Source organism: Caretta caretta, chromosome 2 (assembly GCF_965140235.1).
Source record: "Caretta caretta isolate rCarCar2 chromosome 2, rCarCar1.hap1, whole genome shotgun sequence".
NCBI classification, from domain to species: domain Eukaryota; kingdom Metazoa; phylum Chordata; order Testudines; family Cheloniidae; genus Caretta; species Caretta caretta.
In genome coordinates, this window is record NC_134207.1 from 55,995,405 (window position 1) to 56,020,262 (window position 24,858).

Here is a 24,858-nt window from a genome sequence, read left to right on the forward strand (position 1 = left end):
TTTGGGAACTCTCTCTCTTAAATTCTTCTTGAGTTTTACCACTAATTAGACTTCCTTGAAAATAAAGACTTTAGGTTATACATAGCAAATACCAGAAATGTTTGCAACCAGCTACTATAGGTTTCTGCTGTGCAAGATGAGAAAAGAACTCTGAAATTTAGTTACTCACTTAATGAAAATCTTCTGCTTTATTTTCAATAAGAAAACATCTTCCAATCAGATTCATTTTTGTCTTATTATTGGATATGTACATGGGAATTCTCATATAATTTTGCTACTGAGCTTTTACCTTTATTCACATTATTGCTAGTTTCAGAAGGAAAATCTGACACACTCATTTCTACACGGAAATATAAAAGGAGTGTAGGGAGGCAGCAATTTAGATTCTATAGAAAGGTTACTATAAAATTTACATTTTCCATAAAATATAAGTAGCCACCATTTTGCTGTAATCCCAGAGCAGCAACGAAATGGTGGTAAAGAAGAAAACTACCCTATCAGACACATTTCATCATTGCTTCTATCCATCACGATCTTCTTTCCCCAGCATGATTATCATTTACCTTTCTTCTTCTTACAAGTAGCATGCTATTTTTTAGATTAAAAAGGGGTATACAATAATAAATAGTTAATGGTTAATTATCAAACAAATCCTATAGCAAATCCATCGTCTTTAAAAAAAACTGCTAAAAGTACAGAATGGTGTTGCTAGCACACACTGACGAACGTGTTTCTTGGAGCAGTGCTATATGAAAGCTGTATCCTAGAAGTATAGCACATGGTATGGAATATGGCAGCTGCATTGGTCAGTATGGTATTTTAATTATTATATGATGAAATGGGCATATGAATAAACATTACAAAAACAATTTAACTAATTAAAATATTCTTAATTTGTGCTATATATTTTTGCCTTTTCTGAAATCTTTTATGTTTCAAATTAATAAGCATATTGGTATATTTGAAAATGTCTGTTTATATATCTGTTTTTCTAAGAGATGCCACTCCTATTTTGGTTTCTGTATCCCTTTCTGGAAGATGTGCATAGGAAGCATTCTTGTATGCAGTGGGGAAATAAGATTTGTGGACTAGTTCTAAGCATATACCGGTGATACTGTATTGTACATACTAAACAAACTCTTAAGGTGTGCATAGTAAGTTCTATGGAAGTGCTATACACTAGATCTTGTATTAAATAGATTCTACATTTTTAAATTGGAAATGTCCAGAAAAATAATTTATTTCACATACTTTATAATATTGTAGTTGTTTACTACCATAGTTAATGAAGTTGAAAATGATGTCACTTTTGAATAAAGTATGCTATAGAAAATGTTGTTCACTTATTTTACAGCTATAAGGTAAATATTTTGGACTCCAATATAATATTTTAATTAATAACCACTGTAGAACCAAAACAATTAAGGTAATGTAAAGGATGGATACTTAAATTAAACTTTGTTAGGAAAAGTTTTCTCAAACATCCTGTACTGTGTTAAATTTGTTTATACATATCTGCAATTATGCACAAGTAAAACACATGTCATGTTCCTCTTAAGTACTCCCATCCTTTTTAAATTCAAAGAAAAGAGCATTTAGGTAACACTGCCACCTATTGCTTAAATATTATAGTACCTATATTTGTTGCTATTTTTTGTAACTCATCCGTACTGCTCTGACTATACTTGTATGGTTTCTGATCATCATCTCTGTTTTCCATGTTCAAAGATGTGTAAAGATGTAATTACTACTATAGAGTAGCTGAGCCATAATTTACCTAACAACTTGATCATGTCAATGACCTTGAAGTCTAAAAGTAAAATTATTTGAATGAGTACTTTTTTAAATTTAAAACATCATCTTTCCAGAAAAATTATAAGAGATACGTCAGAATATAACACATCAAATCAGAAGTCTACATTTTAAAATAGCAAAACTGAAAACACCCTATGCTATCCAGACATTAGGAGATTTTTTTATTTCAGTTTTTCAGGTCCTACCTTATGTTCAAACTAGGGACCCATCCCTGCAACAATTTCACAGACACAAATAATGTCATTTAAGTCAGTCATTGCAGGACTGGGGCCAAGTCTTTTTAGTAAATAATTGTAGTGTTTTATGACAGCCTGCAGCAAATCACCAGTTTTACATCTAAGCAAAAAATTACACCAACACCATAACTTTAGCTGGCATAAAAAGAGAAAGAAATATTTCCATTGATTTATGTTTAAAAAAAGGTAGAAAATTATATAATCTCACTTTCCTTAAATATTTATCCTGAGGTATCAGTACATAATTTCTTTAATATCAAATATGTGTTATATGTATTTATGTACTATAAAGTACCATCTACATTCATTGCAGGATGAATAGAAACACCTGCAAAACCTTAAAAATAAAATGTACTGAAATGTTTATTGTGTCCAGAGAAATAGTCAGATTAGTTTTATATTTCTAAAAAGGGTAGGTGTAATATAAGTTTACTTTACCTCACCCACCACAGGGATAGTAACTAGACACAGGACAGTATGCCGTGCAGTTCTCTTATTACTGTTATGTTAAAGTCTAAGAAATAACGGTGAGTGTGCCTAAAAATGTTCAAGGTCATCTAAGTGTTGAATGTTAAATCATATTTTTCTTTAATTTTTCAATTTATGATTCTAGTTATATTTCAAAGATTGGTGGCACACTAGGCAGATCAGAGCATCCAACCCGATGAGTACAAATGGGATTTATTTAAAAGAAACAGTTTAAAATAGCTTTTTAGTACATACAATGCTATAAAGTTACTTTCAAAAAGTAATTATAACCTTCAAAATAGCACAAGGAAACTGAGTTTATAAAGCAGTTTTGGTAAGACAGGCACAAGAAATCCATAGGTGTTGAGATGTCATAACCTATCTTGTATGTATACCCTTCTGCAAAATTAAAATTACTGCAAATAATATACAGCTATTACAGGATAACCCTGGAAGTTTAGGGATCGCTCAAAAATCTCTTTAATTTGTACATATTTATTCTGTTGCTCTTTTAACTGTTTCACTGCTACCAGATTACTTATGAAAGGCAGTCACCTATCAAAGCCAAGTATTATACAGTTACAATGCAGCAATGTGTTTGTGGTTAGCTCCACAACTACTGGTTTTAGAAAAGCAATAGATATATACTATTTTTAACTCTCTCCTTTTTCTGTATTATAACATATAGATTTATATTGTGTGGGTAGAGAAAATGACCATACATTGAATATTTTTTAAATAAATGGAATACATGATACCTAAAAACATACAGTATTAAATATTAGAAGAAAGAAGGATATTTTTCAGATTACATTAAACATTAATGTACTTAAAACAATTTGGCATTAGCGTGTTCAACCTTAAATTTGCTCCGCTTAGTACAGTAGGATAAATTATTAATGACCTAATTGGTAAACAGTGATTTTTAATGTAATTATTTATTTAATGCACCAGTTTATGTAAATATCAGACCAGGACCTAAAAATCTAGGGGTTTGTAAATGGAGAACCACAGTGGAATAAAATATTCTTTGATGAAAAAGTAACTTGTTAGAAATACAAAAAGAAAAGTCTCATCGTTTGCTAGTTTAAGAAACAACTTTCTTCATGAAGCTATAATCCTCTTCCTTCTCAAATGATTTGTTGCTACAAACTTCTGATGTCACCTTTACTACTCCTGTAAATAACTTAAATTATAATATACATAATCACGGTAGCCATTTAAGATCTTTGAAAATGCATAAATTCAAATGCCAAACTCATCTGAAAATAAAGGAATGGGTAGTGAGAACACAGCATAATATGAAGCATACTTATTAAACAATAATTTAAAGAGCATAAATTCCAAAATAGACTTGGGATGCAAAACATGAAAAATCAAAGATATATAGTACAGTGCATGAATAATTTCTTAATTTTCCTAGTTTCTAAAAATGTAACATATTTATATTTAGAACAACATATTTTCAGTAGTCGAGTGCACTTTGGCCTAGTCTATAAGATTAACAAATAATACATATATGTATATTGAACACTAGCATGTTTTGAATGTCAACATTTTGCATGTTAAAATACACATACATCAGACAAAGGTAGAATTTAATACACAAAAAGAGTACTTTGTCGGTGAAAAAATAGGAAGTCTTTTTCTTGGTTATTCTCTATAATTGGCTAGATACACCATGTTAGGATGCATGTTAAAATGCAAAGATAAGATGGTTCTATTTCAACAGCTAACATCATCATTACTTTTATATCTTGGCTTTGCTAGATCATTGTTTTAAATGAGCATCACAAAACCAATGGAGCTTTAGTCTCCACATTACATTCTCTTCATAATCATTTTCAATTTATTTTTTTCCTGCATGTCATCATTTTAATGTAAATCTTTCTTTTTCTTCGCAATAAAATGAAATGATTAAGTAATCCTGCTTTTTGCATGATTAAAGATGACGGATAAGCTTGGGTGGATAAAAATCAAGGCTTCTAACAGAATCTGTGCACCTAGCATGTCAGAATCCTTCCAGCTTGCTCAGTGTTAATGACAGGAAAAATTAGCATGTCTGTGAATCGCCTAAAAAGAATAACAAGTTATCTTTAAAGGACCTACCATATATCTACCCTAAATTTTAAATACTTTCAATAATTTTCTGTAATTAAGCCCTGATTGTTTTGTAAATAGACAAGATCTTTGTTTAGAACAATAAGATATGCTCATCTAAAGCCATTTGATCAGTGAATATTACTCTGCTGTTTAATAAGCACGCTTGTATCACCAATCTTACACATTTAAAGACAAAAATGTAAGGAATAAAAGGACTAGTGAGTATAGCATAAAACTGGTGAAAAACAATGCAATATTTTTATTTCTTTGTCAGATATGATTGTTTTAAAAGAACAGCAAAAAAAAACAAAACTATTGATATTTACCAGTGTGTCTTTCCTTTCAACAGCCCTATGCAATATGCGTTCATCCTTTTTTGGCTTAGACAAGTAAACTAGAAAGGGGATATTACAATACAGCACATACATACTGCCATCGCCTCTAGACATATGACCCAAAATGATGCTAAGAAGTCTCTCTCTGACCTCCTGCTAACCAGCCTCTTGTGATTAATTCAGCATGTCCTTGAAAGTATCTGCTAGAGATCCTTGTTTTTTTGTTTTGTTTTGTTTTTTTAATTTAAGAGTTTCTGAAGCCCACCTATAGTTTCACCGATGGATATTTTTATCTATTTTTTTATCAGAGGAAAACCATTAATCTATGAACTGAGGTCTGCGGTAATAGAAAAGCACCACCTGCCTCAGCATTTGCCAAATAGGACCATAAATACCACAACATTTCCTGACCTAAGTTTCGTAGACATCTGTATCATGGTAGCACTGCATTTCCCTTCTTTGACAGATGAAATTACTATTCTTTGATTTCTCTCTCTCTCTCTTTTCTGATTATGTTCTGGATGGCAAAATTTGGGCCACAAAATGCTAATTTCTAACCTAACACCATGACAGCAATCACAGCCATCACAAGGATGGAATAAAGAGAGCAATCTAACATCCAGGGATATGAATTTCTGATCAGTGGCTGGCAGACTGCCGTGAAAGCTTACAGTAATCCCATTGGACAGCTAGGGTTGATGAAGCCTGGGAACAGGCAGCCACAATGTAGGTAGTTCACAATTGCAAGCATTTGTCCATAATTTAAAGCTATATGAGAAGTGGAGAGTATTCATCTGAACAACAAGCTGTAATTTAACTAGAGTAACATTTACACAGTTTTTAACCCATTAAGTCCACCTATTCTCACACTGACATTCCCTCTTTTTAATGCCATTTTGAACAAAAAAACCCTACACACTAAATGTGCGTGTGTGTGTACATGTGTGTGTGTGTACAATTTGAAAGGAGGGGGTGAGTTTGTGAGTAATTTTGTGTTTGAGAAGCCCAGTATAATTCAGTACTATTAACTTTTATTGTGTAATTTTGGAAAAATGAATGACTTCTTTTAAAATCTAAGAGCCTGATCCTGCAAACCTTACTGTAAGTGAGTAATCCCATTGAAGTCAATGGTCCCCACTCATCCATCCTTCCTCACACTGAGTAATACCATACCTGTGGGTGACTCATGTGAGTAATGTACTACTCTGTGGGATTCATGGCTCAATTCTGCAATCAAATTCCTGGAGGAGGACCGCTGTGCCTATGCAGAGCTGGAGACACATTTAAGTCAATAAGGCTATGCCAAGGTCTGACTGGGGATGCAAGATGGAGGCGTAAGTGTGGCAGAATTAAACCCCATATCAGTAAGGGTTTTCTGAATCAGACCCTAAACTTTGTAGTTTGTGGCATGAAATATTATTTTGTGCTTGAAATACATCTTTCCATGTGACCTATAAAACAGCCACCCTCTAAACTGATCTGCCTCTGTCATTTTTACATTTTGTCACTAGATCTTTACTGTGTAAGCAGAGCTGCTGCCAAGACTTACAAGGCCCCAAACAAGATGTTGGAGCCACTCCCAGAAAACATGATACAGCAATACAATGACGACCTAGTACCAACTGAAAGTGGGTAAGTGAAGCTGACGCTGCTGTACTTAGAGTCTAACACAAGGAGTAAAGATCATATTGTAAGGCATCCAAGGATTTAGAGGCATGCACTCTCAGACACATTTTGGGGGGGTTTCTATGGAAACCCCAGAAAAGGAAAATAGATCCAGGAACTCTAATGTATTTAGGTATAAAGGGTGAAAAACTTTGCCCCACTGAAGTCAATGGGGTTTTTGCCATTGATTTAAATAGGGCCAGGATTTCCTTAAAGATGTAATTGTCACAATATATATGAAAATGGAGGGGGGGGGGGGGGGAACAACCTATGATGAGATAACAGGTACAGGACAAGATTTACTGAAAATGCCAACAAGTAAAACCAAAATGAATTTTATTACATTAATGAGAAAAAGGAGCAACAGGCCCAAACCCCTTCTGTGAAGCTCAGAAAGAGAAAGCTTTTTCTGTAATTTTAACCTTTCAGAGAGGCATCATACATGGCAAATACAATAAGATGCCAGCTGGGCATGCCTCATAGTATTGCTCAAAATTCATAAAATACCATTAAAATGGATGTGTGTGCTGAGTCTGTAACATGGCAGTTGTATTTAGAGTGGTCAGACTTAAAAAGTTTTGTCTGTTTTGAAACATTCTACTGTTCTGAGAGACATTCCGTGTAATCGAAATGGAGAATTACCACTGGAACCAAGTGCGAAAGGGAGACCGTGTTGAGGGGCAATTAACTAAGCCCATTGTCTCCCTTATTTTTGGTTCACTCTTTTCTATTCTCCCTCCAATCTATTTTTTTCTCTCTCTCCTATCTAGCACTTTCCTTTTCACCATCCCTTTGGTGTCTTTTCTTTTCAAATTACCTTTTCTTGTCTCCCCATCCCAGCCCACCAATAACCCCAAAAACTATCTCAATGTGCTTCCCTTTCTTGTTCAATCATTCACCCCCTACACACACACACTTTCTTCTTGCTCTGAGGTAGGGAAGCATTATTATCCTTATTTTACAGGTGGGGGAATTGAGGCACAGTGGCTGACATGTCCAAGGTCACAGAGGAGATCTGTGGTAGAGCAGGGACTTGAACCTAGGTCTTCTAAGTCATAGGTTAGCACTCTAACCACTAGCCCCTCTTTCCTTTTCCAAGTTCGCCTCTTGTCTCTCCCCTCACCTGCCTTTGTGGCCATCCTCCTCCCTTCTGATCTCCTCCCCCATTCTCTCAAGTATCTCTTCCCATGATGTTTCCACTGGCAGACACAGACCTCCACTGACTCTCCTCCCCCTTAACAGGATTCAGTGGAGTGCATGTAGAGCCACTCACAGTCATGACTGCAGCCTGTCTAACAACAGTACTCTGCCGTGTCTTAGGCATCTCACGCCTGCTGAATTCCATTCTCACTGTACAGATGATGGCTGAACAGCAGCCGGTGCCCAGGAGCAGCCACTCAATGACTAGAGCTCAACCCCTACTCAGACTCTGACCAGCAGTCATGGATGGGGTGAGGGAGAGATCGACCACCCATGATGTCTAGGCTCAGGTACCAGAGTCAGGCCTGACTCCTTCAATAGTGGTCGAGGGGCAATACTACAGACCAGTTTGAAGTAGGATCAAGGAGCATCCAAAATTATAATGGAATTATAACTGAACTGCATTGCAGAGAAAGCAATCCCACTTATAACAGCCTTGAAGTGTTTTTTTGGCACCAAACCAAACATATTACCATGGGATTTTTTTCCTTTTCTATCGAATGGCATTTGATATTGGTTCCTATACATGTAAGATTACAACAGGTGAATAAAAATGACAAACTTTGCATCACCTAAAAAGGAATCAGAGGAACAGCCGTGTTAGTCTGTATTCGCAAAAAGAAAAGGAGTACTTGTGGCACCTTAGAGACTAACCAATTTATTTGAGCATGCTCAAATAAATTGGTTAGTCTCTAAGGTGCCACAAGTACTCCTTTTCTTTTTTCTAAAAAGGAATGATATGTAGCACTGGGAAAGAAGTTACAGGGGACCCTGGCCAATAAAGCAGAGAAAGGAGAAGCAATATCCAAGCTAATCATTCCCTTCATTTAAAAAATAGGTGTTAGTTTGGGTCAAATATACAGGCAAATTTTGTCTTGTGTAATTATCACAACACAGCAGGTCCCCTCTGACCTTGCTAGCATCAAAAAGATCACATCTCCAAAGCAGGAACTACTTTTCTTGATTCTTTGATGTGCAAAGAGATTTTTCTTTACCCGAGACATGCATGTTCTATTTCCACGATGTTAATTCTTGAACTACAATTTATTGGCGGCCTTTGCATGGTAAATGTTAACTTAATATTAATGTTTGAGATCCCTTTGTTCCCTTCAGTGATTTTGGATCTTGGGCCAGATTGTCTAGTGATTTTATAGAGCTTTTCATGTTGCTCAGATAGGAGTAAAGAGATCGTAACCTAGTCACAAATACCCAGCAGAGAAATTCTCTTGGTGTGAGGGAAAGATCTGCTGGACAAAAAATCTAAGTCAGTGTTTCAGCTCCTTCTCTCTCCCATCTCGCCTGGAGTAGGGAGTGACACCGGGAAAAGGGTACTGCATCAGTGGTGGAACTGAAAGCTGACTGTCCTCGCATCAAGTCTGGGGCTGCCCCTAAGTGTCAGGGAGGTAGAAAGGTTCCCTCCCTGTTACTTCGGCCATCTTGTGCTTTGTAGAGCTCTGGAGCAAGTGAATGTCAAGCATCCCCAACATTTCATCTCCAAAAGTCTGCACTGGAGCACATGATGCGTTGTGAATAGCAGTAAATCTGGGGCATCGGAAGAGACATTATTAGGAGCCACTGCAAGGGTATGCCACAAATCAGTAGTGCACCACCCATTTCTAGGAACTTGAACAGTTGCCGTGTATTGCCTCTTGTTGGAGCATGTGCCTCTCCTGTACATGGCAGAGTACCATGCAGCATGTTGATTGTATAAAATGACTTTTGCTGCTCCATTGAATGGAGGAAAATGTGAGTGCAATAGGCAAATCGTAGACCACCCAAATGTCTCGGTCCAGTTGTGGGGGGAAGTAAAATGTCGGTTCTCACTAAGAAGTACATTCCACCAAGCTTAAGCTTTACTGTATAAATGTATTGAAAAACATTAGCAAAATGCAGCCTCACGTACCTTCATATTTCCTTGCTTTTTGGCCACCGTATAACGTAGCAATGCACTCAACCTTCAGAGAGGGCAGGTGAAGCACAAGGGGAGGGGAAGACCTGTGAACGTACATTAAGTCCAAAACACTGACCTTGTATAAGAGTGGACTTAAAACATGTTCAGTGGTTTATTCTCTCAGCCCTCCTGCATCCCACAAATGTGTATTTCTGATTGATGTAGTTTATGTATTGTTTCTTCCTGAACATAGTACTGTATGCAAATACACATATTGGAATAGTTTGTGCTATATAGCCATAGCCTTTGAGGATTTCAAGGCAGCATTCACATCATCAGATAATAAAACAAAACTATGTGCATAGTATTAAAAACAATCTCGAATAGGGTTGCCAACTTTCTATTCACACAAAACCAAACACCCTTGCCCCACCCCTCTCCCGCCCTTCCTGTGAAGCCTCGCCCCGGAGGCCTCACTCCATTCCCCCCTCCCTCTGTTGCTCACTGTCCCCATCCTCACTCACTTGCTCATTTTCAACTGGCTAGCTCAGGGGCTTGGGGTGTGGGAGGGGGTGAGGGCTCTGGTTGACAGTGCGGGCTCCAGGGTGGGGTCAGTGATGAAGGGTTTGGGGTGCAGAAGGGGGCTCTGGGCAGGGGGGTGAGGGCTCCAGCTGGGGATGCAAGCTCTGGTGTAGGGCTGGGGATAAGGGGTTCAAAGTGTGGGAGGGGAATCCAGTCTGGTACAGAAGGTTGGGGTGTGGGGGGGAGGGGGAGGGATCTGGCTGGGGCTGCATACTCTGGGGTGGGGCTTGGGATGAGGGGTTTGGGGTGTAGGTGGGTGATCTGGACTGGGAACGAGGGGATCAGAGCTGGGGCAGGGGTTTGGGATGCAGGAGAGGGTCAGGGTGAAGGCTCTGGGCAGCGCTTACCTCAAGTAGCTCCTGGAAGCAGTGGCATGCCCCCCCCCCGCCTCAGGCTCCTATGCAGAGGCGCAGCCAGGCAGCTCTGCATGCTGCCCCGTCCACAGGTGCCACCCCCCTTCAGCTCCCATTGGCTGCAGTTCACAACCAATGGGAGCTGCCGAGCCAGCGCCTGTGGCAGGAGCAGCATGCAGAGCCCCCTGGCTCCCGCTACATCTGGGAGCTGGAGGGGCGACATGCTGCTGCTTACTGGAGCCATGTGGAGCCATGGCAGCCCGGGAGCCTGCTTAGCCCCACTGCGCCACTGACCAGACTTTTAATGGCCCAGTCAGCAGTGTTGAGTGGAACTGCCAGGATCCCTTTTTGACCGGGCATTCCGGTCGAAAACCTGACACCTGGCAACCCTAATTTCTCGAGTGGAACAGAATGATAGCACAGCAGTGACAATTATAAAAAGCAAATCTAAATTACTCTATACAAAAACAAGCATTAATTTAATATTGAGAAATTAACCTGTCAGAAGTCAAGTAATATCCAATGGTAAGATTCCAAATCCTTCTCCCAGTTACACTCATGAAACCACATTGTCCCCACTGCATGGGTACAGTTGTATCAAGCCAAAGGGATCTGTCAGTGAGGGTATACACATATCTCTTTACAAGATAAAAACAATGGTCTTGCAAGCAAGACACTGGACAGGAATTCAGGCAATCTACCTCCAATACCCAGCACTGACACATAACTTCCGTAAAAAAAACAAAAACAAGGAGTCCGGTGGCACCTTAAAGACTAACAGATTTATTTGGGCATAAGCTTTCATGGGTAAAAAACCCACTTCTTCAGATGCATGGAGTGAAAATTACAGATACAGGCACATGAAGAGAAGGGAGTTACCTTACAAGTGGAGAACCAGTGTTGACAGGGCCAATTCAGTTAGGGTGGATGTGGTCCACTCCCAATGATTGATGAGGAGGTGTCAATACCAAGAGAGGGAAAATTGCTTTTGCAGTGAGCCAGCCACTCCCAGTCCCTATTCAAGCCCAAATTAATGGTGTTAAATTTGCAAATGAATTGTAGCTCTTCAGTTTCTCTTTGAAGTTTTTTTGTTGAAGGGATGGCTACTTTTAAATCTGTTATTGAATGTCCAGGGAGATTGAAGATTGGAGATTGTTCTACTGGCTTTTGTATGTTACCATTCCTGATGTCCGATTTGTGTCCATTTATTCTTTTAAGTAGAGACTGTCTGGTTTGGCCAACATACATGGCAGAGGGGCATTGATGGCACATGATGGCATATATAACATTAGTAGACATGCAGGTGAATGAGCCCCTGATGGTGTGGCTGATGTGGTTGGGTCCTCTGATGTTGTCACTAGAGTAGATATGGGGACAGAGTAGGCAACAGTGTTTGTTACAGGGATTGGTTCCTGGGTTTGTGTTTCTGTGGTGTGGTGTGTAGTTGCTGGTGAGTATTTGCTTCAGGTTTGGGGGCTGTCTGTAAGCAAGGCCTGGCCTGCCTCCCAAGGTCTGTGAGAGGGAGGGATTGTTTTCCAGGATAGGTTGTAGATAGTTGATGATGCGCTGGAGAGGTTTTAGCTGGGGGCTGTACATGATGGCCAGTAGTGTTCTGTTATTTTCCTTGTTGGGCCTGTCCTGTAGAGGGTGACTTCTGGATACCCATTTCACTGTCATTCTGTTTCCTCACTTCCCCAGGTGGGTATTGTAGTTTTAAGAATGCTTGATAAAGATCTTGTAGTTGTTTGTCTCTGTCTGAGGGATACAAATGCAGTTGTATCTTTGGGCTTGGCTGTAGACAATGGATCATGTAATGTGTCCTGGATGGAAGCTGGAGGCATGTAGGTAAGTATAGCGGTCAGTAGGTTTCCGGTATACGGTGGTGTTTATGTGACAATCCCTTATTTGCACTGTAGTGTCCAGGAAGTGGATCTCTTGTGTGGACTGGTCCAGGCTGAGGTTGATGGTGGGATGGAAATTGTTGAAATCACGGTGGAATTCTTCAAGGGCCTCCTTCCCGTGGGTCCATATGATGAAGATGTCATCAGTATAGCACAAGTAGAGGAGGGGTACTAGGGGACAAGAGCTGAGGAAGCATTGTTCTAAGTCAGGCATACTGTGGGGCCATGCAGGTACCCATATAGTGCCACTGACTTGAAGGTATAAGTTGTCCCCAGATCTGAAATGGTTGTGGGTGAGGACAAAGTCGCAAAGCTCAGCTGCCAGGTGTGCCATGGCCTCATCAGGGATACTGTTCCTGACAGCTTGTAGTCCATCCTTGTGTGGAATATTGGTGTAAAGAGCTTCCTGGTGTAAAAATACCTTCTGTGTGACTTTTGACGAGTCTTAATCTCTCCCCACCTGTTAAATGGGGAAAATAATACTCCCTTAGTTCACTGTGTTTTGACACTATGTTTGTGAAGAGCTTGGATACTGTGGTGATTGGAGCAATACAAGCATCTAGATAAATACATATAGGATTGTCACACAAGCACGTAAAATTTCATCACAAAAGGAATTTGCTTGAGCATCTTCTAAGCTAATGAATTGTGGCTAGAATGGATGTTTGAATTCTACTTTAACTACAGCAGTTGCTATTGGTGACCACTATAATATATGTCTGCTATTAACCTTCCAAATGCCTACAAATCTGAAAAAGCACAATTCTCTAAATTCCATATTTATCCATCAATTGCCCAAAAGTCCTACAATGATTAACTGCAAATTCCTTTATGTATGATATGTATCCCCTGCATTTTCATTTCTCATGACATGAAGATTTCCCATTAACTCTAAATATAAAACCACTGTATAATGGTAAATATTTTGAATCAAAGATGAAAACTCCCAATACATTTATCATCCAAATACAACTGTGTAAGTCTATATGTCCCTTCATATAATATTGGCACTCCATTCACCTGAGGCTCTCCAAATGTTAATGAACAATGAAGTTTTACAACATCCCTCTGAGGTGGGAAAGTATTATATCCATTTTAGAGATGGGTAAACAAAAGCATTTAAAAATGGCTTGCCCCAGCCCACACGGCCTCCCTAAGAAAATCTTGCAAGTTTGATGACAAAACAATAAATCTCTGAAGAAATTCCAATTAACTGGAAAAGACCTACTCCTTCTGATCAGGCCTCAGGATTATATAATCACTTTAGGCACACAGTAAAATAATATTTGTGTCCAATTTATTGGGATGAACAACCAACACTAATTTATCACAATTTGTTTTTTTAAATAACAGTCTTCTAATTTGGTTCAAATTACTCTAAACCCTGTTAGATTTCCAACCAGTGTCAGTAAGAGACAAGAATGCAAAATTAAGTTGTTAACACTCTGGGTCTAATTCACCAATAGCTTTAGTCGGTACAGCTAAATTAAAATGAACAATGTTCACCAGATCATGCCAATAGTGATTTTAGCCCTATAGATCTATAAATAGTATGCTCAGTTTCTGTAAGTACACATTTTACCCTCCTCTCTCACACAAGAATCTTAATTTCTTCACATTTATATTTTATCCACAATTCAACACCAGACACACTAATGTTATTTGTAAAGTGATTATAAACACAGAAGAAATATAGAGGTGAAATACCAAATAATTGTATGTGAAGATACATGAATACAGGATGAATTCAGTGGCTAAAAATGTTTGTTAATAAGACAAATATCTCATGTAAAAGCATTAGGACAAAAATCATTTACATGTTGATATTTAATAAATGAACTTAGATTGGATTCACTTCTGTTTTCTACTAAACAAAATCTCAAGCTGCTCACAAACATCCTTTTTCATATTTCTTTGGAAAACAATATATAAATATCCACTTCTGAAAGAAAAGGCATTTTCACAATTATCTGCTTAATTGTCCGTATGTTGTTATTTTCTTTATTTTATAGAATCCTCTGCACATCTTGTCACTGTACTTCGTTATCTGTTGCAACTAACAGCGTTAGCTACCAATGTCTGGCACTTTTAAATTCTCTGAAAAGCTCTACAAACCACAAGAATTAACTTTGAAAAAGAGGGGCTGGGGGAAGAGAGGAAAAGATTTAAACATCTTATGAACTAAATATTTCCTTGCAAAGAGGAAAATTTGCTTATGCCCCATCGAAACCTAAGCAGTTGATTCCTTGAAGAAGGTGTTTTATATTCTGCTTCTTCAAACCATGGTCGACAAATCTATGCAGAAAATCCTATATCAAGCTTACTGATATTTGATAGTCCAAAGTCTTGCCATTGATTTTCTTCAGTTTCCTCCTGTACCATGTCTCTGACATCTGCAAAAGGAATACAAGGGCAATGTTATTACTAGCATTAGTTGCTTAATTGTACAATTAGCACCTATGTTAAGAAAAATATTTCATTTTTATTTTAGGTAAAGTCCTGAAAATTTCTACTCATGACTAGCAGAATAAGTGTAGCATGTTGTTTCTCCTGGCATTTTACTAGCTACCATTTTAAGGGCTAGAGACTGTAGCCTGCTAAACTTCAGGACATTTCAACTCCTGGGTGCCATTGGACAGGTCATGAAATAGCAGACTTGTGAGTGGTGAGTTTCTGGATTTCAACACTAAAAAAGGAAGTGTTCTTGAAGCTGTTGTCTCCTTGATAGGTGTTCAAATGACCTTTCAGCACTGGGCTGTTACAAAATAATGGTCAATAACAGTGGTTTGCTGTAGGGAAGCCTTCCATTCTGTCACCATAGTTTCCAGTGCTGAGAAGCCCATAAAAATAAATTGCAGCAAATGGGGCAAAAATCAGAGGGTGGATGTAAATAATCTTTGGCCTGTATATATTAAAGCAATGTCAATCTACAATATACACAATGAAGTTCTATGCTAAAGCTAAAACTAAAATGCATATCCTAGCATACACTTTCTTAAGTTTAAATAAGCACCATGAAATCCATGTTTTTATACTGTTTTAGGGTAGCAAAAATATTATTGTAATTTATCATAAACAAAATAACAGGAATGTCACAGTTGACTAAATTCCTATCAATTATGAACTTAATTTTTACACACATTTAATACTTATCTCATTTCAGACTTTTCTATAGTGAGAAATTTTCTTTTAAAGAAAAATGGTTTATACAGTTCACTTCCTGCCATAATCAAGGTCTTTCTAACCTGATATCTGAAGGTTATGCTTCAGTGAATAATTCAGTAGGTTAGTGAAACTGTGGCAGCAAAGAAAGTGCTAATCTTAGATGGAAGCTGTGAGGGATATTAAGAAACAATTGCAAAAAGTGACATATTTAATAGAGAAAGATTACTCTGTGCTACATCTATTTAATTTGAATTGAATAAATTTTGCCAGTATTTTATGAGATGCAGTCTGCAAATTATGTGAAACTTCAGAGTGTCACTGAGTCTATGGGAAAGAATAAAGGTTTTTTTTCCCCCTCAACCATTTTACGAGTATTGTGATTTTTGAGGACTTCTCACTCTTTCAAAAGAAATTTCAAAGGAACTGAAGAATCATTCACTGCAGGACTTTATTAATTTGAATTAAGAAAAAAGAAGGGGTAGTAAAAGGTGATAGTACTGAAAGATAAACAACAAGAGGCAATAGAAGGATCTTGTGTAATGAGACTTCTTGAAATAACTGAATTCCTTCTGGACTGTGACTGACTGTGGCCGGATACGTTTTCAATCTTTCAGGGAAAATTTAGTTGATCTAGCTGAGACAAGTCTGAAAGTATGAATAGATGCAAGTGTGAAAAATGATACGGGGCAGGTTTTGGCCTTAATCACAAAACAGATACTTAAGTTGAACACAGTCCTGATGGAAATAATTTATTCTAAGTCTATGTTCATATAATACCTTCCATGAATAAGTAGAGGGGAAATATGATGCTACTACTAAGAATATTAACCTCATCAGAATATTTTATTGTAGATTTAGAGATTACCAAAAGCTAATTACTCTTGTCTCTGCTAAACAAACATTCATATTTTTGCAATAAAATATTATTTAAATTATTGGTTTTCTTGTAGAATATAGATAGTATACATAAACTGTACAGTGAGAGTGGCACTTTGACACTTCACATCTGAAAAAATAAAATTAGTAACATTTGGTGGAAGACATAGGAAATCTAAGTTTATAGCATTCTTTACCTTTAATAAAATAGTTCAACCATGACTACCATAGGTGAATGCACATCTTTGAAAAGGTGCAAAGATAAAAATTTGTGAAGAATTTGCATAGTACAGCTGCACAATTCATATGATGCTGTACTATTATTTAATATTTATATTACCATAGCATCCATAGGTTCCAGTCAAGATTGGGGCCTCATTTTACTAGGTAACATATAAAACACATGTAGACATAGTTTCTGCCCAAAATTTTTCTCAGCAGGTTCCCTTTTCAGGGCCAAGTAACTTAACCATAAAATTATTTTTCACTTTGAAGCTTGACACAGAATAGCCAGCCCTGAAGGTTTTGGGAGGAATGGGGAGGAGAAGTTAGATAGCAAAAATGTATTTAAATTGGTTTGACTATTATTTTGCAATCAGGCATGGGAAAGTGTTAAAATGAATATGACCACCTTTGGGGGAGTTTTGTGCTCTAACCTCAGAATAGCTAGACATTTTTAAAATGAAATTTTGCAAGCCATACGCCCAGAACGTGGTCTGTTTTGGTAATCCGTGTCTTTCTAAATGGTCACATTATTCTACTTGGAAAAAAAGTTGTCTGCTTTCAAATTAAGAGTGGTAAAACTATTAAAACTCCATACTACAAGCTAGAAATCTGCTTTCTGGTCTGCCTGGTGGATCTTGACTCCAATATTCCCAGTGGGAATTCTGTGGTATGTGAATCAAGAGAAGAATTTTGCTAATACTATGCAATAATATTTTTTATCATGCACCCACTATGTGTTAGTACTATGTTCTCCCCTCTACTTATTCCTAACTTCCACTGTGCGTTCCACACATATGAGGGAGCGCAGGAATAGAGACCTGCTGTGTCTCTGAGAGCAAAATTTTCTTCCTGTATGCATCATTAACCATACAGTGAACAAATTCATACATTAGCAGGAATGCATATAGGATATGGAGCCTATTACCTCTGCTATAGATCTCCAGGTCAAGTCTGGTTCAGGTCATTTGGTAACCTAAAGACATTACCGTCTAATGGCTATTTTGTGACCTAAATTAAATGAGCTGCTGTTATCTAAATTCATAGTAAGCAGGAGGCCACATAAAACCACCACCAAACTGGTGTCCTTTCTGGTAACGTTAGTGGTGAGGCCAAGTAGTGAATGACAGTGGAGACTGAAACAACCTATGAGCCCTGCAGGTGCTCAGTGGAAAGGAGTTTGAGAGACAGTGGGGGTGGCGGGGGGGTGGCAGGGAAGTGATGAAGCTTTCACTGTGTCTTTCTATATGTTATCTGTTATGTATTTAAACAGAAGACGTCGGTCTCCAGGCCTGTCAGTTCAGCACCTTTCACAGGCACAAAAAAGTGTCATGTACTATACACAGATGAAATAAAAGACAAAGGTGTCAAAGGCACCATTACAATATATCATAGCAATGATCGGAGGATCAACAGCTCCCTTCTATATTCATACTATATTAAGTCATTCCAGTGTATTGGGCCTGAATCTCTTCTTACCTACAATGGTGTAACTTTATTTATGGTCGTGGAGTCGCTCCTGATTCACATTGTGTAAAGGGTGCAGGAAATCAGACCCACTGTGTACTATATTGCCTTTCCAAATTACTTTAAATTATTTATTCAAAGGAAAATATGACATTATGCATGGATATATATTAAGAGGCATTGTTTACTTGTGACTTCAGAAATAAAGGATGTTAGGAGCCAAAGTTGTTCTTCCATCTTTAACCTTCCCACTTGTGCCCCCAAGATGCATTGCAGCACTTACAGTCTCCAAGGTAATGCATTGGTTTTTGGCCCTGTACCCAAAACAGTTATAAGCATGAGTTATGTATATGACACTATAGTCTTAATGCTGGGGTGTCATACATTTGTGGGCATACAACAGAATTTTATTATGTTGATACAGTTTGGTATAAGCTGCACATCTGAACGCTAATGAATTGTGATAGCCTTGTAGATACCATACTGTATTATCCTCTGCAGTATTCTATCCAAAGTAGATAATACACACTGAGTATTCTCTGTGAGACTAAACATTTGAAAGATGGTCAGTACTACTAGCTCTTACTGTAAATGAGTGATTTTAACTTATCTAAATTGTCATTCCAATTAAAAATCTCTATTTTAACTATAAAAAGAAAAGGAGTACTTGTGGCACCTTAGAGACTAGCCAATTTATTTGAGCATAAGCTTTCGTGAGCTACAGCCGATGAAGTGAACTGTAGCTTACGAAAGCTTATGCTCAAATAAATTGATTAGTCTCTAAGGTGCCACAAGTACTCCTTTTCTTTTTGCAAATACAGACTAACACGGCTGTTACTCTGAAACCTATTTTAACTATTGCACTCGATTAATAATTTTGGAGTAATAATATTTAGTAATAATTCATTTTAGCCATAACAGTGGTCTTTACAGTAATAACTGCCACAGTCTGAAAGTGACCATTTACTGTGTTAGATTATCATGCTCTATAGTGAGAAATTAGATTAGCTGTTTTGGAAAATCTGGATGTTTGCTTTCTTCAAGCGTATTTTACTAGCTCACTCACCACACAGAGCTGATTACTAAGTAAGGAATTTAGATTTACAGAATAATCTCCCTATGTTATGGAGAAAGCCATTAATACAAACTTGCTAACTTTCAAATAGTCCTGATTATAGATTTTACAGGACTCTGTGTGAAGTAATATGTGGGGCCCTATCAGTCTCTCTCTCTCCTGTCAGTCTGCTGTCCATTCCCAATCCACTCCAGTCTGTCAGAGAATTTAGGCTCCAGTTCTGCAAGGAGCTTCCACAGGAGCAGACTCCTGCGCTTGAGCAAAGTAACCTTCAGGATTGGGGCCTTAAAATGGGGCCCAATCCTCAAATCTATACATCAGTTCTTCTCCAGATGCAAGGCAAGGTCTTCAGAAGCCCTAAGGGACTCTAAGGGGTTGCTCAGTTGCAAGTACCTGATATCAGAGGAGACTTCTAATTTATGGTGCTAGAAGCAGTTGCCTTTGCCTAGGGCTAGCCCCACCTTAAAAAAAAAATACTAGCATTACATTTATATACATCCTACAAAGTTCACCACTGTTACTCAGAATTAGTGTCTCATCATTCATGTTGTCCCATCTCGCACTCTCTCTCATCGCTAACTCTTCCCTTTTTATTATGTTTTACCTACAGATGGTCACCTGCTTGAATATCTCTAAAGTTAATAGTTAATCTATACACCCCTTGGATATTATGTATACGGCACCCACGACAACCATATTTTAAACTGTTCATATAGCCTGCACCAGTCTTATTGGTAATGTGCTTAGTTCCAGTGTAAGAGTCTAAGATTCACAAACAGATTTCTATTTTTCTTGGTCATTTTTTGTGGGCTCAGTTGACACTTCTGAGGTTTTCCTCCCATTTTCTGTCATCATGATAAGAGCAGCAGCTTAGAAACCGGCTTCACTTTCTTTAAACATAAATTAAGAAATGGAGTTTCAAGTAAAACAGAAGGTGTGTGGAGGTAGACAATCTCTACTGTTATGAGAAAGTCATGTTAGCTCTTTAATCAGAGTCCTTCTCTGCTTTCTATTGTAGCCTGATATGCAGCCAGAAGCAGCTTAGGGCTGAAAACTCTTTTGGTGTCTTCTCCTCTCCCCCAGCCCTAAGCAGTTCAGCCAAAAAGAGGTGACTGGCACAGGCAACTGCCCTGCTCACCCACCCCTAGAACCAGCCCCATGTGCATCAGTTCATCTGCCTTGAGCCTCGAGTTTATTTTAAACAGGAAGAGAAAGGTCTAAATGGATCACTAGGAATTTTCATAGAGGATCAGCACAAAGACATTTTAAGCCCCAGTTCTTGCTATAATTGCCATACACTGGGACAAAGGTACAATGCAGATTCCCATTTGCAGTGTGGTAATTACGCTAGGGATTGCCATTTGGTTCATACGAAGGAAACCTGAAACCTTCACCAAAAACTCAGGCCCAAACTTTGACCACACTTGTTCTTTTGTATGTTTACCTACATCTACATTTCTTGGTTTTGGTTATCTCCAGAAGTGGAGGCATTTGAACACCATGAGATGCAGTATTTCTGAAACAAGGACATACTGGCAGTGCCAGGAGAAAAACATGATCTTGAAGGATTTCCAGCCCAATGGATACTTATCTGTCAATGAAATCTCTGAAACATTTGAGATTTGCATTTTACTAGGAAGAACCAGTGAATCTCAGAAGAAGGTTTTGTGATTACAGTGTTGCATTCTTCTTGCAATTCTGGTGGGATATGGTGCACATAGAAGACAGAGACAGGGCACCTCTGACAATAAAAATCTCACAGTCCTTACTGAGCTTTTGTCTTGGGCTGAAAAAAAAAGCAGGCTTGGGCCCTATGCAGGTGAGAAGATATGTAATTAGGAGACATAAATTATTTATTCCATTTATCCAAGATGCACCCATCAGACTGCAAGAAAAGTGACAAGACACCATGACAGACAACCATCATTAGCCAATCCTCCTTTCCTCTCTCCATGCCTTTCACTCAACTTTCCACACATACATACACAACCGCTCAGATAAACAGGTTATCAGAAACACCTTGAGCTCTGCCCTGAAAGTCAAACTTGGCTACATCAGACTGAGGAAGAAGTGAATTCCAGCCTGTAGGGCTCTCCACTGAGAACACTTTGAACCCAGGTTGCTACTGTTATATACAGTAACACACAAAGGCCCCAGTCAAGATGGCAGAATCCATTGTGCTGGGACCTCTACAACACAGATGGAGATGGTTCCTGCCCTAGATGTATGCATACAGGTTGAGATTTTCCAAGCAGGATTCCAAATATGTGTCTAAGTCCCCTAGACAGCTTTCAAAATTTCAACCATAAGGCCTACAAGTTTGAGCCTGCGCTCAAGAGAGAGGTAATCTAATTTACAAAGGATCTAACTAACAAAGCGCTTTATAAATCAAACCAACATATTAACTTTAAACTGGAAGCAAATCTGAGGCCAGCACAATCTTTGGAGAACACGTATACATTGCTCCCACCACTAAGTAAACATGCCATCACATGCTGCATTGACAGAACTCCAAGAGGTCTACAGGCATTGCCCAAGCAGAGCACTCTGCAGCCATGCAATCCAGAGATGACAAAAACTTAGGTAACTGTGACAAGGTCCAGAGTCTGAAAGAAAATTTTGCAACCTCCTTGCCAAGCAAAGACCGGAATAAATACTCTTGTCTACTGATCATCCAGAAGCAGCCAAAGATCTACAGGACCTTCAGGTTGAGAATTTAAATAAAACAGACACTCTGACATAGATAATGGCCGTTCTGAGTCTATAATATACTCAACCACGAGGGTGAGAGCACACTTGTATATCTACCCTATGTTTTACTCACAGTGTTAGAAACATTTACCATGGGGAGCATCTTACCTCCTTAAAGATCATAAATGAAAAATGTTAACTAGGAACTATACAGTGACACATGGGTATTGTGGAGTTCCTACTGAAAATAAGCTAAGCAGGAGGTATACACATGGAATAGGAGCTTCCTTAATGGTTAGCACTGTCCCCAATGTCTCTGTTTTGGATACTGAACAGTGGGCTTTATGTAGGAAATCATTCAAGTACACAGCCTTGGCCAGTTGCTAAATAATGCATGGTATTTCACGTGCACTAGGCAGAGCACTGCATGGTACCATTTCAATCTATTCAGGAGAATAGCAAATGCAAAGAAGATAGCTGATCCTTTGTTTTTAATGTATACATTCAGAGAGATGTACACAAATAAACACAAATGTAAATATATCCACATAAAAATTCACAGTAAGACACAATCAAACAGGAAATTTGAAAGTGTTCTAAATGTAACATTCAGGCTAACTAGACATACAACAAAAGACTTCTGAACCTTTATCAAATACAAATTAATAGGAATACATTTGAATTGTTAAGATGAACATTGCCTTTCAGATTGTTTCATAACTATTTTCATGTTATCATAAGCATAGAAAAAATATTGTTGCAGCTCCACCTAGTGGACAATTGGGAGAATTACAACATGAAATTAAAGTCTCCGGAGCTCAGCCCTTTCTGATAAATATCAATGAAGAAGGGCCCAGACTTTGTAAATCTTGGAAATGAACTCTACTTTGTTTACAGCTCCAAAGGGACAACAGAGATGAACCCTCAACCTCATGTTTGTATTCAGTACCTAATGTTATACATACTACTGAATTCCAACCTCCGACCCTCAAGCACTTTTCTCATCAGTATGAATCATAGATTTGTCTTTCGTAACACTCTGTGAAATGGAGATTGATATTTTTTTTTTACTGTGCATACAATATTTGCTCAAAGAAATTAACAGCCATGAATATTTGCCAAAATCTTGGGAGACAACTTTGCAAAAGGTAGACACTGTTAAACATTTGTACTCAAAAAAGTATAAGTTTGGTTTTATTTTTAAAATAAAACTATAAATTTTTCCATAACTTCAGACCAAGTTAAAGCATAATGTTAACAGTAGTTTGCAAATCTATTGTACATCTAAGGGCCAAGGAGTTCTTAATATTTATTAATTTAGCCTCTGTACCATCCCCATTTTACAGATGGGGAAACTGAGGCACAGAAGGAGCTCAGCAAATTCCCAAGGTGACACAAGATGTCAATGAGAGAATGGGAACAGAACCTTGATCTTCTGTCTAACCTTTCTCTCCTGATGGTGGCATGGTAGACTTTGGGGACGAGACGGGCTGTTGACAGAAGGAATCCTTAGCGTGTATATAGGCATTTTGTTTTCTACAGTAGTTTTGCTAGTGCTGAACGGAAGAAAATGATATGGAACAGTCTCAGCTGATGACTTTACCTTTACCTTATTTGATCTGCTTTTGTATTTTAAATACACCCAAAAATGCTTAGTTCACAAACAATATTCCATCTTGGCCTCTCCTCCGTCCCTTTTTTAATTCAGATCAATCTTTAAAAACCCATAGTAGAAGAAGCTGCATAATTTGCCTTGCTATCTGTTTTCAGTGAGTTTCTCCACTACCCAAATGTCTGCTATTCATATAAGAGTGCTGGCCGAACTCACAATTTGAAAGGCTCTAAGCTTCTGGAGCTAAAAACCAGGCCTGGAGTTACCTACCCTCCAGTCCTGCTCAGGGGTGCTGGAATAATTTTTATAGTGGGGGTGCTGAGAGCCACTGAAAACTGTAAACCCTGTATATGATGGCAACCACTTCAAGCCAGGGGGTGCTGCAGCACCCCCAGCACCACTAGTTCCAGCACTTATCTTCGTGCTGCCAGATAAGTAGTCTGACACTGAGTTGTTTCCTCCTGCTGGTGAAGGAGATATGAAAGACAGATAGAGATTTTATGGGATGACAGACCTCCTGAAAGAAGAGGGCTGCTTCTTACACTGCTTATTCTTAAGGCTGGCTGTGATATATATATATATATATATATATATATATATATATATATATATATATATATATATATTTCTGATAGCACGAAACGTTACATAAATAATTTTAATTCTGTATATAGTGTAAGTACCAACAATGAGCTCGATATTCTGACAAAAGACCCCGCCACAAGGAATTTACCATGAAAAGCCCAGTTCTGCAAACATTTACTAATGTGCTTAAATTTAAACACATGAGAAGTCCTGTTGCCGTCAATGAGACAACACACATGCTTAAAAATTAACTATGTGCATAAATGTTTCCAGGAGCCAGGGTTGGTGGATGAAACTGGCAAGGGGAAGCCTGTTGGAATAATCAATTATGATATTTTGTTTAGAGAGAGAGAGATATATTTGAGTTTGTTTCTTATTGACTTGTAAACATATTTCACAAGGAGAAGATATGAAAGGACATAATGGTTGCAACTAAATTTGTGTTAACTATACACAGTAAATTAAGCAGCAAACATAAAGACTAAATACTGTACATGATAATTAAGCTCACTGTTACAGGGCTGTACTGTAATGATTACAGCCAATGTTGCATGCACACACTGATAATTCAGTTAAACTGCCTTAAGCATATATCAGCAAAATCTCCTTTACACAT

At 38.1% G+C, this 24,858-nt stretch overlaps 1 long non-coding RNA gene across 1 annotated transcript in view; it reads left to right on the forward strand.

Annotated features, from left to right (window-relative positions):
- Positions 1-509: 509 nt before the first annotated feature.
- LOC125632572 (uncharacterized) overlaps positions 510-24,858 on the forward strand; it is a 72,137-nt gene continuing 47,788 nt past the window's right edge. The window contains exons 1-2 of the long non-coding RNA XR_007355355.1: positions 510-805; positions 6,469-6,589. This is a non-coding gene — a long non-coding RNA (uncharacterized LOC125632572). The remainder of the gene's footprint in view (positions 806-6,468; positions 6,590-24,858) is intronic.